General features: G+C 35.9%; 1 long non-coding RNA gene across 1 annotated transcript in view; it reads right to left on the bottom strand.

The window, feature by feature from the left end:
• Nucleotides 1-12,852: 12,852 nt before the first annotated feature.
• The window catches only part of LOC136026193 (uncharacterized), a 39,560-nt gene continuing 37,491 nt past the window's right edge, over nt 12,853-14,921 (bottom strand). Inside the window, exon 4 of the long non-coding RNA XR_010617236.1 lies at nt 12,853-13,104. This is a non-coding gene — a long non-coding RNA (uncharacterized LOC136026193). The remainder of the gene's footprint in view (nt 13,105-14,921) is intronic.

Raw genomic sequence — 14,921 nt, forward strand, 5'->3', positions numbered from 1 at the left:
ATTAACATAGACATTAATCACAAAGCTTCATTTAACCAAATTGGGTTGCTCGATGTTTCATTAAATTAATTTAAAAGAAAGTAAAGGTTATTTTAAACTTAAAATCAGCAGATCCAAATACCTGTAAAATTCAAGCTCTAAAGTGCCAGGAATTACTATTGAAGAATAAATGAAACCAAAAACGAACAGAAATTAAATAAACAATCGTAGCAAAAAACATAGCAAGTTCTTTTTCAGAAAGTTTTTTTTTTAAATTAACTTTTTGTCGGTTTTCGATTGCAAAAAGTTTCATGTCTTTAAAAATTCCTCATTTTGAAATTAAACTTTTTTTTTCAACATCAAATGTTCATCAAAGTATCAAAACTAGTATCAAAGCAACAATGTCGAAGTAAAAAAAATAACAAAGTAAAGAAAGAATCAAAGTAAACAAGGTATCTGGGTAACCATAAGCATAACTTACTGCCTTTGCACCATAAATTGAAATTGCCACGCAAATCGCAAAATCCAAGTATTGAAGAAACAAAGCGCCAAAGTAACAATAAGCAAGTTCCGTAGCTCAGAGCCATATCCCCGGAGTTGGGGCGGGGGGTTCAACCCCAGAAGCATATATACTTGGCCTTTGAACTTTTTGAACAAAATGACAATCTGAGAATTTTGACGAGATGCCCTTTCAAAAAGTAGGGCGTGGACTAGTTGCCCATTGGTCACTTCCGATTCTTAAAAAAGAACTAGAAGTTTCAATTTCCGATCAAATGAGCCGCCTCCAAAGTTAGTACTACCACAGGTTCTATAAAAACTTTATATTCCAATAATAGGGAACTTACATAAGTCACAATCCTAGCCCCGGGGGGGCTATTGTGGTTTCTCAACCCCTAAGTTATAGTAATTTGAATTTTTGACTATTTTGAACAAAATGGTTATTTCAAAATTTTGAAAAGATGCATTTGGAGAAAAAAAGCTCAAGGGGAGGGGGAGGGAGCTTGTTACTTTTGATAATTGTCGACCCTTAAAAGGGGCATAATAAGTTTCTATTTCCAGTCGAATTAACTTCCCCCAAAGTTTATACGGCCACGCTTTCCAAAGAAGCTTTACATGTTAACGATGGCTGCCAGTATAACCTATAGCCCTTTCCCCTAGGGCTGGTATTCAAACCAGGAACCGTAGCTGTTTGACATTAAAACAATTTTGGACAAGATGGCTAACTCAAAATTTTGATATGAAGCATTTAAAAAAATGGCGTGGGGAGATTGCTTACCGTCCGATTATTCTTGACTTTTAAAAACGGAGCTAGAACTTTAAATTTAAATAGAATGAGCCTTTTCCAAAGTCTAAGCGATTACCCCTTTGATAAAAACCTTATACATAAACAATAGATAGCTTGCGTAACTTACATTCTCGCGCTAGGGGAAAAGCGAGGTTTTGTTAACCACCGAGGCATATTTAAACTTGAGATTTCGAGGGGTATGGTCCGGAGGCCCCCCTGCGTACGTGTCAGGGCCTTGGTATCCTTCAATTACATTTGACTCTTAACAAGGATACTAGAAGTTATTATTTCCAATTTAATCAGCCCTCCGAAGCTTATAACACCACACCTTGCGTATGAAGCACCTCTGGAGGAAAATAATAAAAAAATATTGAAGCTATATAAGATTTATTCATTCATTTGTGTTTGCACCCGTTATTTTTATGTTTGTAATTTTTATCTTTATTTTTTAATTTTTATTCGTCTGGGTTTCGTTTATTCTTTAATAGTGATTTCTGCTCTTTTTTAGTTTTAACTATAACAGGAATTATTTTCTGTTGGTACTGAGTTCAATATGGCTCTTTAATTTTCTTAGGAAACTTCTTTTTATGCGAGGTTTTTTTTAGTTAATAATAATAAAACATTGAATTCTTATGGCCTTTGCTATAGGCAAAGTTAATACACGCCTCTGATAAATCATGCTTGATTTATTTACAAAACATTAAATGGCACGAAAGAATAGCTTCAAAAAAGAGCGGTTAGACTATTTAAATTGTTGACAACAAGACCATTTTGATTTGACCATCGGATTTTTTTTTGTGCCACAACAATTTACCATCTATAGCTAAGTATGTATTTTAACCTATCGCTACTATCTATCGCTAAGTATGTATTTTAAGTATGGCAGTAATTTTCAGTAATTTCGCATTTTCAGTTTGAGAGAATTTCTGGGAGTAATTCGATAGCCAATTCTTTAGCTATTTCTATTAATTCTAATTAGTGTATTTTAATGTGTTTTCACATCCCCTCGAAATCTCTTGAAACTTTCAACTTCCTTCCTATGCAAAAAATTAGCTTATTAAAGTCTTTGGCCCTCCCTCCAGCGCTGCAGGTATGAATAATAAAACTTTAGTGTAGACTGGGGAGAGGGGTAAGGCTGGTGACCCATCCAGGGGCGCAACTTCACTTATCTCACCCGTTTCCGATTTAGGAGATTAGACAAACTCTTCGGGCCGTAGAATATTGGACCGCTCGAGTTCTGGAAGACGTTAAAACACTATAAATACTTCTTTTAATTGTTGCAGTATTGATTTCATAGATTGTGCAACGGTGAGCCCCCTGGCCCATTATTTGGGCGAGCCCCAATTCATAACATACAATTTTGATTAATTTTCCCTTGTTCAGTGCTTATATTATTGTATATATTTTATTTCGAGTTATACTTTTATCACATTGCGTTCATTTTTAAGCCTTGCGAAAAAACTGAAACCTTAGCATAGACAGTATTGGAGGGAAATCCCCCCTCTCACATGCATAATTGAGCATTCACAGAGAAAGTGATACAAATTAAATAATGAAACAAGAGTGAATTTTGACATATTCTACGAAGCATAGCCAGAATATGTGATGTGGAATACCTCATAATGTTCATTTTTACATTTTTGTTTTATTTTAATTTTTTTGTCTTTATGGGGATTCATCGACAATAGCAATGAAAGATAAAATTTAATATTGGGGCTGTGGGGTGATGTCAACTTTGAACGCGAACTTTTTAGACATTTCAAGGTTTTTGAACAAAACATATATCTCAAAATTTGGTTCGATATCAGAGGGTTTAAAGGAGTGCAGAATAGTAGAAACTGAATTGAAAGGGAGGCTGACGGCCCTCCAGTAGCTTTTGGCATTTAATAAGGGCACAAGAGCTTTCAATTTGCTGTCGAATGAGTCCCCTCCCGAGTTTGTAAGTTTATAGTTCTTTCATTACCTTTCAAAAAGTACTGAGGGACTGACTATACATTAGAGATTTAATTTGATTAGCCTCTTCAGTTTGAAGAAAGAGGCTTTTGGCACTTTTCTTGCCCTTTTTCGGCTGTATTACAAGGGGAGCAACTTTTTTTCTGGATTCCAATGAAGAAAAAAAATCCTCTTAGCGCAAAGTTTCATAGAAGTCTCAAGCCGTTCAAAAAACATCGCCCCCTTTTTCCCCTTTTGCTACAGGAGGCACCAATTACAAAGATACAAATTTTGAAATAATGTTTTCCACATTAGTCACCTTGGCCCAAGGACTAACGGGGGTAACTTTTAAATTGATCAGGGAAAAAAGAATTGATGGCTTGTTTCAGAGCCCCTAGCCCCTCCCTGTTTCCGCAACAAAAAGGCTTGTGATTGTTTTTACCAAGAAAATTATCTCTGTACTTGTCACGCTACTGGACTCTCAAAATCATGCCCCCCTTTTTCACTTTTAAGATCTATATGTAATTATTTGACCGTTCGTACAATTTATGGCCCTTATCAAAGTAACTATAAGTTTTGTTATCCTTGGGTGCAAATATATTTATATTTTCAGCTATTTTGAACAAAATGGGTACATCAGAGGTTGATCAGATGTTCGAAGGGGTTCAAAAACACTGGATAAAATTAAAAAAAAATTAGGATGGGAGTTGGTTGTCCACCAATCACCTTTTATTAAAACAAAAGTTACTAGAACTCTCGATTTAAAAAAAAAAATTTCTAGGACCGATGCTTGTGAATACGTTACCATGAATGTCCAAATTTCTCACCGGCTAATGTCTGAAATACCTTTTTTTTTCTCCTTAGATTTAGTCAGTGTTGCCAGTAAACTTTTTCAGTTTTATGCAGGGTTTGAAGGTGACAGGTTAGCTTTTTAACTGAAATTCTGCGATTTATAGCCTAAATGATTTAACCTGACTTTAACTTTTACCATCAAAGCTTGCACAAGACTGAGAAAGCTAATCAAACAGTTCGTGGTAACGAACTGTAGTTAGGAGCGACTCGGCTCAATAGTAATCGAAACTCTAAAAAATGGAATTTTGACACCAATATTTACATAAAAAAATGTATTTTAATGCTAATTTTAAATATATAACTTTCATCAAGATTAGTCTTGCTTATCAAAAGTTACGAGCCTGAGAAAATTTGCCTCGTTTTAGAAAATAGGGGAGAACACCCCCTAAAAGTCATACAATCTTAACGGAAATCACACCATCAGAATGAGCGTATCAGAGAACCTTGTTGTAGAGGTTTCAAGCTCCTATATACAAAAATGTGAAAATTCGTCTTTTTTGCCAAAAGACAAATCACGGATGCGTGTTTATTTGTTTTTTTGTTTGTTTTTTTTTGTTTTTTTTTCTCCAGGGGTGTCGTATCGACCCATTGGTCCTAAAATGTCGCAAGAGGGCTCATTCTAACGGAAATTAGAAGTTCTAGTGCCCTTTTTAAGTGACCAAAAAATTGGAGGGCATCTAGGCCCCCTCCCACGCTCATTTTTTCCCAAAGTCAACGGGTCAAAATTTTGAGATGGCCATTTCGTTCTGCATAGTCGAAAACCATAGTAACTATGTCTTTGGGGATGACTTACTCCCATACAGTCCCTGGGGGAGGGGCTGCAAGTTACAAATTTTGGCCAGTGTTTACATACAGTAATGGTTATTGGGAAATGTACAGACGTTTTCAGGGAGATTTTTTTGGTTTGGGGGTGGGGTTGAGGGGAGGGGCCTATGTGGGAGGATCTTTCCTTCGAGGGATATGTCAAGGGGAAGAGAAATTCAATGAAAAGAGCGTGGGATTTTCTAGCATTACTATAGAAAAAAAAACAATGAAAAAATAAACATGAAGAAAAGTTTTTTCTATTGAAAGTAAGGAGTAACATTAAAACTTAAAACGAACAGAGATTATTACGAATATGAGGGTCCTAAAAATACTTTAGCATAAAGAGCGAGATATTTAGGAGGAGATAAATACATCGCTCTTTATGCTAAAGTTTTTTTTTAGTAATTTCAACTATTTATTCTACGGCCTTTCTGATTCAGGGATCATTCTTAAAGAATTGGGACAAAACTTAAGATTTAGTGTAAAGAGCGAGGTATTAACGAGGGGACAAACCCCCTCATATACATAATAAAAATATAAGAATATAAAAGTTTGTTACGTAAGTTAATTCTTAAGTTACGTATATTTTTTTACTAATTAAAACGTTCGTTAAAAATCAAAAGTTCTAGTTGCCTTTTTAAGTAACCGACAAATTGGAGGGCAGCAAGGCCTCCTTCCCCACCTCTTATTTCTCAAAATCGTCTGATCAAAACTAAGAGAAAGCCATTTAGCCAAAAAAAAAAGAATTAATATTCAAATTTTATTTTAATAATTTATGTGTGGAGAGCCAAAATCAAACATGCATTAATTCAAAAACTTTCAGAAATTAAATAAGAAAAAACTAGTTTTTTTAAGTGAAAGTAAGGAGTGACATTAAAACTTAAAACGAACAGAAATTACTCCGTATATGAAATGGGTTGTCCCCTCCGCAATCCCTCGCTCTTTACGCTAAAGTTTGACTGTTTGCTACAATTCTACTTTTTAAAACAACTAAAAACTTTAGCGTAAAGAGCGAGGAACTGCGGAGGGGACAACCCATTTCATATACGGAGTAATTTCTGTTCCTTTTAAGTTTTAATGTTACTTCTTACATTCAGTAAAAAAAACTATTTTTTTTTTTATTTAATTGTATCAAAGGAGGGAAAAGAGAATTTCGGACAGTCACCATAGAATGTCAACATTAATCAGACTTCAGAAATTCAAAATAACAAATATACTATCACTTTTGGCTTTTATTAAATAAAACGAACAGACTTAAAACGAACAGAAATTACTTCGTATATGAAAGGGGCTGCTTCCTCATCAACGCCCCGCTCTTTGCGCTAAAGTTTGACTCTTTCTCTTAACTCTACTTTTTAAAACAGTAAAAACTTTAGCGTAAAGAGCGGAGCGTTGATGAAGAAGCAGCCCCTTTCATATACGAAGTAATTTCTGTTCGTTTTAAGTTTTAATGTCGCTCCTTACTTTCCGTTAAAAAACTTGTTTTTTTATATTTAATTTCTGAACGTTTTTGAATCAATGCATGTTTTGATTTTGGCTCTACGCAGATGAATAATTAAAACGAAATTTGAATTTTTTTTTTTGGCTAAATGACTTTCTCATAGTTCTGATTGAATGATTTGGAGAAAAAAGGAGCGGGGGAGGAGACCTAATTGCCCTCCAATTTTTTGGCTACTTAAAAAGATAACCAGAGCTTTTAATTTTTTACGAATGTTTTTATTAGTAAAAGATATACGTAACTTACAAATTAGCTTACGTAACGAACTTCTGTATTCTCATATTTCTATTACGTATAAGAAGGTGTTCAACCCCTCGTCAGTACCTCGTTCTTTACCCTAAAGCTTAAATTTTGTCTCAATGCCTTAAGAATGACCCCTGAATCACAAAAGCCGTAGAATAAATATTTGAAATTAATAAAAATACTTTAGCGTAAAGAGTAAGGTATTAGGAGGAGGTGAGCCCATCATATACGTAATAATTTTGTTCGTTTTTAGTTTTAATGCTTCTCCTTACCTTCAGTTGAAAAAACTTTTTCATATTTATTTTTTCTTTGTTTTTTTTTAATAACGCCAGAAAATCCTGCGCTCCCTTCATGAAAATTTTCTTCCCCCATGACAAATTTCTCCAAGGAAAGTTCCCCCAACATATCCCCTCTTATTAACCCCCCCACCACAACCTAAAAATCCCCCTGAAAACGTCTATCCACTTCCGAATAACCATTACTATATGTAAGCACTGGCCAAAGTTTGTAACTTTTGGCCCCTCCCACGGGGACTTTGGAGGAGTAAGTCGTCCCTAAAGACATATTTGTAAGGTTTTTTGACTACGCTGAATAAAATGGCTCTCTCAGAATTTTGATTTTACTCCGCCCCCCTCTCACTTGTCTAGAACTAGCTCTATATTTATCCGGAGGCTAAATGAGAGTTAAGATGTTTTGGCTTTAAAATACATTTTTTGAGGCATCTGTCCTCCTCCCCTACCAATATGACACACTACTGGATTCCCAAGATCAAATATGTTCTCCTTGCTCCACTATTAAATCCATATGTTAATAGTTGACAGTTCGTACAATTTACTACCCTTATTAGAGGGACTATTGGGTTTTTGTTATCCTTGGATGCAAATTTGTTGATATTTTCAGCTATTCTGAACAAAATGGGTAAATCAAAACGTTGACTATACATCCTAAAGGGTTAACAATTCACTGGATATAAAGGAAAAGTTCTAGGATGGGGGTTGGCTATTCTGCAATCACCTTTTACTTTGTAGAAGGCACTAGAACTCAATTTCTGACGAAACCTATATGACGAGGGCCAGTGGCTCTAAAATCACTTTTGGCTTTAACCAATAGGCACTAGAATCCTCAATTTATGACCGAATGACCATCTTCCGAAGCTTCTACGACCACGAGGAGCGGGTGGGTGGTTTAGGAGAAGAAATTCCTCCATATAAAAAAATTCTGCCCGTTTTTGGGTTTAACATTACTTTTCACTTTAAGAATAAAGATATAGGCCAGAAATATTCCCGGAACTCAGGGGGGATTAGGTATTAGTTTCTACCCCCAAACTTTCCTAAAACTCATTCAATATTTATATGGAGGCTCAATGAGAGCGATGGTGGTTGGCTTTAAAATACGCTCTTTGTGGCATCTCTCCCCTACAATATGATCCACCACCTTTCCTTCATATTAGCTGATGTGTACTTACATATCATTGCATATAATTTTATGAAATATGAAACAAATTTGTTTAGTTAAATGAAGTTATAAAATAGAGGTCTGAAGTTTTTCTTCAGTAAAAAGGAGGTATTATCCTGCAGCAACGGCATTCAGGTTTAATCTAAAAGATGGAGGAAGAAAGATTAATAACTATACTTCCTTCAATGCCCCTTATTAACTTTGTCTGAAGGCACATTACTTTAATGGGATGGAAGGAGATTTTTGACGGGGTGGGGGTGTTTTCCATGTGGAGTAAGCCTGGAAGGTGCTCAAGTTCAAGTTCAAGCTCTTTATTATTCTTTAACTATTTATATTTAAAACTATTCCCATAATATCCCCGGCAGGGAGTCTGGCTCAAAAGCCAGGCGACAATACAAACAGTATAAACAAACAGACCGAGGAGAAACGGATGTCATCACACTTCTCACTCTATCACACACAAAAAATAAATGCCAAAAACGTTTATTAAAATTATTGTCATTATTTATCCGATAGCTGAAGGGCCGGGAGCTACTCACAAATTAATATTTACTAATTGGCAGAGCTTTGATTTTGGTTTTTATGGCACTTGGTATTAACCAAGTGACATATAGCAGTCGCCAATTCTGTCGGTCTGTCGGTCTGTCTGTCTGTCGGTCTGTCGGTCCCGGTTTTGCTACTTTAGGCACTTCCAGGTAAGCTAGGACGATGAAATTTGGCAAGCGTATCAGGGACCGGACCAGATTAAATTAGAAATAGTCGTTTTTCCGATTTGACCATCTGGGGGGGAGTGGGGGCCCGGTTAATTCGCCAAAAATAGAAAAAATGAAGTATTTTTAACTTATCAGCGGGTGATTGGATCTTAATGAAATTTGATGTTTCGAATGATATTATGTCTCAGAGTTCTTATTTTAAATCCCGACCGGATCTGATGACATTGGGGGGAGTTGGAGGGGGAAAACCTAAAGTCCCGGTTTTGCTACTTTAGGCACTTCCAGGTAAGCTAGGACGATGAAATTTGGCAAGCGTATCAGGGACCGGACCAGATTAAATTAAAATAGTCGTTTTCCCGATTTGGAAATCTGGGGGGGGGGTAGGGGCCGGTTAATTCGGAAAAAATAGAAAAAATGAAGTATTTTTAACTTATGAGCGGGTGATTGGATCTTAATGAAATTTGATGTTTGGAATAATATTGTGTCTCAGAGCTCTTATTTTAAACCCCGACTGGGTCTGATGACATTGGGGGGAGTTGGAGGGGGGAAACCTAAAATCTTGGAAAACACTTAGAGTAGAGGGATCGGGATGAAACTTGATGGGAAAAATATGCGCAAGTCCCAGATACAGGATTGACATAATCGGAACTGATTTGCTCTCTTTGGGGTAGTTGGGGGGGGGAGTAATTCTTAAAAATTAGAAAAATGAGGTATTTTCAACTTACGAACGGGTGATCGGATCTCAATGGAATTTGATGTTTAGAAGGATATCGTGTCTTAGAGCTCATATTTTAAATCCCGACCGGATCTGGTGATGGGGGCGGGGAGTTGGGAGGGGGAAACCTAAAACTTGGAAAACACTTAGAGTGGAGGGATCGGGATGAAACATGGTGGGAAAAATAAACACAAGTCCTAGATAGATGATTGACATAAACGGAACGGATCCGCTCTCTTTTGGGTAGTTGGGGGGGGGGGTATTTCTGAAAAAATGAGGTATTTTTAACTTACGAACGGGTGATCGGATCTCAATGAAATTTGATATTTAGAAGGATATCGTGGCTCAGAGCTCTTATTTTAAACTCGACCGGATCTGGTGACATTGGGGGTTGGGGGGTTGGGAGGGAGAAACCTAAAAATTGGAAAACACTTAGAGTGGAGGGATCGAGATGAAACTTGGTGGAAAAAAACACGAGTCCTAGATACATGATTGACATAACCAAAACGGATCCGCTCTCTTTGGGGTAGTTGGGGGGGGGGGGGTTAATTCTGAAAAATTAGAAAAAATGAGGTATTTTTACCTTACTAACGGGTGATTGGATCTCCATGAAATTTGATTTTTAGAAGGATATCGTGTCTCAAAGCTCTTCTTTTAAATCCTGACCGGATCTGGTGACATTGGGGGAAGTTTGGGGTGGGGAGACCTAAAATGATGGGAAACGCTTAGATCTGAGGGATTGGGATGAAACTTGGTTGGAAAAATAAGCAGAAGTCTTGCACACGTGATTTACATAATTAGAACGGATCCGCTCAATTGCGGGGGGGGGGGGTAATTTTGAAAAATAAGAAAAATGACGTATTTTTAACTTACGAAGGAGTGATCGGATCTTCATGAAACTTCATATTTAGAAGGACCTCGTAACTTCGATATCTTATTTTAAATCTCAACTCGATCAAGCGTAAATGGGGGTGGGGGGCAGTTGGGGGGACCGGAAATCTTAGAAAATACTCAAAGCGGTGAGATCACGATGAAACTGGATGGGAAGAATAGAAACCTGTCTAAGATACGTGACTGACATAACTGGACCGGATCTGCTCTCTTTGGTGGAATTGGGGGGGGGGTAATTTTGAAAATTGAGGTATTTGTAACTTACGAAAGGGTGACCAGATCTTGATGAAATTTGATATTTAGAAGGATCTTGTGCTTTAAAGTTCTAATTTCAAATTCCGACCAGATCCTGTGACATTCGGGGGAGTTGGAGGGGGAACCGGAATTCTTGTAAAACATGAAAATTGGAGTATTTGTATCTTACGAATAGATGATCGGATCGTAATGAAATTTGATTTTTAGAAGGAATTCATGTCTCAGAGCTCTTATTTCAAATCCCGACAAGATCTTTTGACATTGTGGGGATTTGGAGGGGGAAATCTTTGAAAAACACTTGGAGTGTAGGAATCGGGATGAAGCTTGGTGGATAGAATAAACATATGTCCTTGATACGTGTTTGACAGAATCGTACTGGATTCGCTCTCTTTGGGGGAGTTGGAGGGAGGGGTTCTGTGATTTGGCGAGTTCGGTGCTACTGGACGTGCTAGGGCGAGGAAAATTGGTAGGCGTGTCAGGGAGCTGCACAATTTGACTTGATAAAGTCGTTTTCCCAGATTCGACCATCTGGGGAGCAAAAGGGAGAGGAAAAATTAGAAGAAATTAGGTATTTATAACTTACGAGTGGGTGATAGGATCTTAATGAATTTTGATATTTAGAAGGACTTTGTGACTCAGAGCTCTTATTTTAAATATTGACCGGTATTAAGCCTCTTATTTTCCTTTTTAAATCAATCTATTGATTCATAGAATTTTGTTAGAGCTCATACCATATGATCTCTTGGCTCTTAGCTCTTCTCGCCTCGTCACAAGTGCCATATGAGCTCTTAGCTCTTGTTAATGTTAATAGCGATAGACTCTGATCAAAAAAAGATTCATATGTGTTCCAATAATTTGAAATAATATTTCTAGGCGAAAATCTAGACCGTTCGGAGCCAATGAAAGGCACAGGAAGCTTACTTAAAGGACAACGAGGATTATATGGTCGGACTGAGGGAGGGTCAGCAAAAAATGATTTAAAACAATTTGGGTTGCAGATCCTTTAGATAACGGACACGGTAAAGTATACATTGAAAAGCTTAAATTTGTCTAACCGGAATGATATTAAAATAACTGTAAAGACTCTTAGTTGGAGATTTACCAGGAAGAGAAACTGGGGAATAAAATAACGTCTTAAAGATTCTCATTGCTTTATTTTGTAACTTCACATTAGGAGAAATATATGACTGAAACAAACTGAAATAAATATTCGAACAATAATTAATATACGAATGAACAAGAGTAAAATAGATTGATTTTAAAGCATAAAAAGGAAGGAAAATTTTTAGACGATATATTACACTTACGTACCTTCCTAATCGTGCCTTACGTGCCTTAGGCTAGTGATATGAGCTTTCCGGCTTAAATTCAGATTAATAAATGACTCCTTAGATACCAAGTTGTTTGCACTCGTTTTATTAAGTAAGTAAGAACCAACGTGTGTCAAAACATACTGAGACTGTTGGAATGAGGGTTGGAAATATGTTCCTTAGAATTATTGGACACTGGAAATCCATATAAAAAAATATTAAAAAAAAACTGTGATGGAATTCTTAATAATCTCGTTGTCTAGGTTCTCTTTCAGTTACTCTCAACAAGATGAGTACATCAAAACGTTGATAAGATGTCCTAAGGGGTTGCTTTGCCACTGGATATAAATAAAAGGTTCTAGGATGTGGGTCGGCTGCTCTCCACTCACTTTTTTTTGGACCGCAGTCCAAAACTTTTACGGCCATGAGGAGGGATGATGAGTGTTTTGGAAGGGGAAACCCCCTTTATATACAGAAAAATTCTGTTTGTTTTTGGGTTTAACATTACTTTTTACTTTAAAAATAAAGATGGAGGCAAGAAATATTCCTATAAAGCAGGAGGAATTAGATATTAATTTCTAACTCCCCCTACTTCCTTAGACCCTACTTCTCTAGGACTCACTCTATATCTTGCACGTCATTGCATATAATTTCATGAAATGGGAACCTCATTCAGACTTAATCTAAATGACGGGGGTCATTTATGACCCCCCTAAAGCTTCTTCAGAATCTTTTCTGAAGACATTCTGTTTCAGAGGTTATTGAACCCACATCTAGTTGGCAGAAAATATCTGTATCAACACAATCTGACACTGAAAATAGTAATTACCAAAACAAGCCAGTTTCTTGCAATTAATTTGGATTGAAGAAGAATGATGCCTAAATCTGTAGAAAGATCATAAAGATTGATATGGATTCAATTTGTACTAAAATCACGGTAGGGTGTAATATTACAGGCAAATGTTTCGACAAATTTTCTAAGTCAACACAAATGTACAAGATTATTGCTGCTGCAATTCATGTTGGTACAACTTTCGATTGTAGCCATTACTTTGTGTACAAACACTTGAGAAACGTTGGTGCTTCTGCAATGATTTGATCATAAGAAATCTAAACCATTTCAATGCCACTGATCTATCAGATGTGACCTTTCTCACTCTTGAAAAGTATTCCTAAAAATAAATATTAGATATTAGATTAGTTACTAGATATTAGATTAGACAAGGGTGAAAAGTGAATTACTATAGGTCTTAGGAATACAAGGACTAATCATGTTCGAAAAAAAGGTAAAAAAAAGGTGTTGTAAATATTTCATGATTGCAAATAAGTGGTTCCACCACTCTGAGGTCAAAAGTACCTATTTCTTCGTTTACTGAAAAGACTTCAGGAACACTGGTATAGCTGTAATGCTTACGTCCTGTGAAGCGAAAACGATATGGATGATTCAAGGATTGGATTAAACCATATATTTGATTGGATAGATTACTATGTAGTTTAAGATACACAGGTTGGATGATTTTGGCTACCACATAGTTTAAGATTAAATTGGTTAAGCCCATTTTGTAATTAAGAGAAAATAGAAAGCACTTTCATATTTATAATTGCCGCCAATGAAGCATTTAAAACTCAGATTTTCTTATCTTCCACTATCCACTGAGTTTGCTTCTAAGAACGGTCGTAAATGTTGTACGGCCACTGTTACCATTTACTTCAACAATCCATTATTTTGAAGCAAACCACAAGCCAGAGGTGTCAAATAACGAAGTCTTACAATTGCAATAAATATTATTTCACTGACCATTTATCCTACTCTTGATAGCCTTTGTGCTCCACATATATATATATGCTCAATGTCTGTACTTTGGAAACGTTACTCTTGATTTTTATACAATCCATTCAAAGAATTCTTTTTGACAAGAGGACAACGTGATTGGACAGAAATATGTTTTATTTTTATATTTTCCAATTTGAGTTATACTGCACAGTTGGATGCCAGCCTATCTTACTAATTTTATTATTTTGTCATTCTAATCAATCACAGCAAGACAAACAGCGAGTGAGGTAAGGATGCTTTATTTAGGGGTAAAAAATGGCACGATACGAAAGGAAACTTAAGAAAGCTAGAAATATGAAACTTACTTACATCTAATCTTGGGAGAAATAACATTATGATGGAATTATATGACTTGTAGATTTTAGATTTTTTTCATATAAATTTTTATAGTCTAGCTGTCTTTAGCCTAGTTAATGTTATTCAAGGAATAACGTTTTGAAGGAATTAGGACGTACAAATTTCTGTAAAGTTTATTATTTCTTAGATTTATTCCAAATTGTAGATGTTTTTACATTTTATTTCGGTAAAGTTTGTAGTTACAGCCATTTTCTATTTACATTGTTTTTAACGTAATTTTGTGAAATGTCTTAACTTTCTGTGTTTGATCTTTTATCTATTATTGTTGTTATATATTCTTTTGTGAAGTAAAAATAGATGAAAGATCTCAGTCTCCCTGTTTTGTTATTCAACACTTGTAATTCAAATTTGAAAAATTTGAATTGAGTAAATGCTCGAAGAATTTTTGTTCTTTGTAGATTTTACCTCCGTATAAAAGAAATTTCTGTGAGGAGAAGACATCCTTTTAACGACAGATGCACAAGTAAAAACTTATTTCTTGTGTACATTTAGTTCTGTTCTTTCAAATATTCTTTCTCTGGTTCTTTTAAAAATGGCTGTAACTTGATTCGACTTTTAAAGGGAGACTAGAACTTTTAATGCCTGGTCAAATGTGTCTATTTTAAAGTTTTAGTAATCACTGTCTATACGATCTGGCCGGGTCTTTGTTTTCTGCCCTGTCGTACGGCCTGAAGGAAAGCTAAGTCTGTTTTAAAGGCAAATTAAATTTGATAGGTTTTGATTAAGCTTCTCTTTGCAGCATCCTCAATATAATATTGTATAAGCTATTCTACAGATTAAAAAAAAAATCAGGTATCA

Source organism: Artemia franciscana, chromosome 4 (genome assembly GCF_032884065.1).
Source record: "Artemia franciscana chromosome 4, ASM3288406v1, whole genome shotgun sequence".
In the NCBI taxonomy this organism is placed as follows: domain Eukaryota; kingdom Metazoa; phylum Arthropoda; class Branchiopoda; order Anostraca; family Artemiidae; genus Artemia; species Artemia franciscana.